This window comes from Mus pahari, chromosome 10, assembly GCF_900095145.1.
Source record: "Mus pahari chromosome 10, PAHARI_EIJ_v1.1, whole genome shotgun sequence".
In the NCBI taxonomy this organism is placed as follows: domain Eukaryota; kingdom Metazoa; phylum Chordata; class Mammalia; order Rodentia; family Muridae; genus Mus; species Mus pahari.
In genome coordinates, this window is record NC_034599.1 from 78,308,120 (window position 1) to 78,310,911 (window position 2,792).

Consider the following 2,792-nt stretch of genomic DNA (forward strand, 5'->3'; position numbering starts at 1 on the left):
TTTTGAGATAGTTTTTCTTTGTGTAGTCCTGGCTGTCCTGGGCTAGCTCTATAGACCAGAATCCTTCTTTATTGTCTCTCATGCCAACCACCTCTGTCTCTAAGACTTCCCCCATTCGTCATTTGTGCCATACTTGGTGAGACCTCTTTGATTTCCCTTTTTTTGGGGGGGCAGGGGGGTTCGAGGCAGGGTTTCTCTGTATCGCCCTGGCTGTCCTGGTGTTCACTTTGTAGACCAAGCTGGCCTTGAACTCAGAAATCCACCTGCCTCTGCCTCCTGAGTGCTAGGATTAAAGGCATGTGCCACCACTCCTGACTTCTCTTTGATTTCCATAAGGGGACTGTTGCCTCCTTCTAGATCCCCAGAGTGGCTGGTGATATGTTGTTGATCTTAATGTTTTTGGCTAATACTAATAGTATCTTTTATCTTTATAATTCCCAGAGAAGGTTTCATTTTTCAATAGTATGAGTGACTTCTTCAGTGGTTGTTGTTGTTGTTGTTGTTGTTGTTGTTGTCCAGTGTCTTATCTGAGGCTTAGATAGATATATTGGATACTTAGTCATTGTTAACCGACTAGATTATACATAGTGTATATATTATTATGTATTTTGTTTCTTGCAAAAATCTGCTTACGATGGCTTATTAGAAGAAAATTGGGGAAAAGGTATGGGAAATGAAGTGGGCTATTTGGGAATAAAATGAACATATTCATGCTGTGAGTTTGTAAGTGAACATGTGCTAGGCATGTAAATGCGTTCTCATGTGCAAGTGAGTGTGGCGGTAAGAAGAGGTTTACAGTATCTGTTTATTAAATCTGTCCTGCCCAATAATTGTGCCCTCTGTTAGGCTACGACGTATCGACTTCTTGTTCTCTCCGTTGTACTGCCTCCCATTTCTGTGGATCTGATGCTGAGGATTTCTCAGTGCACTGCTCGTTAGGATGTGAGTGCAGTCAAGGAGAGGGAGATGGATTCAGTTGGTGTGCATGCTCTGAGCATATGTGATGCTCCGCGGCTCCTGATGCCAGAGTGCCAACTCCTGTTTCTTGCTCCTTTGTAGAAAGCACATAGTATATAGGAATGCACGCTTGCAAATTTGAAATAACCTTCTCCTGGGATATGTTATCACTTCAACTAATATAACTCCAGAGAACCTGTAGATTTTCACTGGCACATCTGGCTTGGCTCATTTGCAAAGGAGCATATTCAAGTTTTGAACACTTACTTTCAAGTGCTTACGTTTAAACTGATGCAAAGCGGAGACGAACTCTGAAGAGATCTGTGGCATTCAGCATGGCTCCAGGGACTGACCTGATTGGAATGGTGAGAGGCTTACACAGACACAACGTGCAAGAAGACTGGGATCCAGTGGTTTGGGTTTTTGAATGGAGAAATCGCAGTACCCTGAAACGCTCAACCTGTTTAGTATACACAGTTGAACATGGAGGCAGGGTTTTTATGTGCAGCTGAATAAGGAGTCCGATTTAGTTAATTTTGGTAGGATTAGTCTATACACGGGAGTAATCTCCAAGGTGTAATCATGGGGGCAGGAGCTAGCAAATAGAAAGTGGACATTTTCAGTACATTCTGTCAGCATTCACACTTGGACGAGTGGAAGGCTCTGCTGCCCCTCTGAGACTCACCTGGGGGAGGCTCGGCACTCCCCTGTGCCGAGACATTTGTTCTTAATGTTTACCCCAGACTTCACTTGCCCCCCTACAGAGGGTTCATGGTCCCCAATTTGGTCTTAATTTGCCCTTTCCCTGAATCACATTTTTTTGTGTGATGTTAAAAAAAAGAAGAGAGAATAAAGCATTGTTTGCCTTGCTGTTCCTTAATTGCTAAAATAATGAGGCCGTATTGTTCTGGGTAATTTATTTAAGACAACAAGGCAGTCATTGCTGGCAATTTTTCAAAAAAGATGTGCCAAAGATGCCAAGATGCCAAGCCATCATGCTAGTGTGCCAGCCCCAGAGTCCTTCTTGCAGGGATTTGCTCTTCACCAGCTGACAAGACCAGACAGGAAGGCAGGGTTCTTCTAGTCTGGCTCACAAGCAGACTAGAAGGGGTGCTGGTTTCCTGTCCTTTCTGCTGGCCTGTGATCTTGCTGCTGGAGCCTGAAGTCACAGCAGAGGGCCAGGGTGCCATCTTTGGCCAGGTGTCCTTGGTTTGGTCCTGACTATCATGATGGTTAACAGCCTAGTAGAATTTAGTCCACTGGTCAAATGTGTCTCTGTGCCTGTCCATTTGTCTGTCTGTTGGTCCCTTATGGATAATATCTTTCATCGATGCAAAGTACAAAAATGAAACACAATAAACTTAATCCTACTATGTGTTTCTCTGCTTGAAAGAAAACTGGTCTGAGAACTTAAGAACTTACTTGAACAGTGACATAGGGTTTTGGCAAATTTGTTAATTTTTAAGCTCCCTTTAAAATTAACTTTTAAATGATTTTGTTTGGGCATGACATGGTATGTGAGTGGAAGTGGGAGTCCAGTGGCTTTTCTTCCTCTCCTCCTTCTTCATGTGGGTTCTTCGACTTTAACTCAGGTTGCCCAGTTTGTGCTGCAATAACTTTGTCGTGCTGAACCATTTCACAAACATTTTGACAATAACAGTTTTAAATCTGTGCAGTGCAGAGAATTCCATCCACCACAGTTCATTTTCCCCGGTCACCATCATGCCATTGAATGCTCAGTTCTTCTTTTTTTTTTTTTTAAATTATTTTGTTAGATATTTTCTTCATTTACATTTCAAATGCTATCCCGAATGTCCCCTATGCCCTGCCCCCCA

General features: G+C 43.0%; 1 protein-coding gene across 1 annotated transcript in view; it reads left to right on the forward strand.

The window, feature by feature from the left end:
* Bckdhb (branched chain keto acid dehydrogenase E1 subunit beta) overlaps nt 1-2,792 on the forward strand; it is a 181,461-nt gene that overhangs the window by 62,129 nt on the left and 116,540 nt on the right. The gene's annotated exons all lie outside the window — the stretch shown is intronic.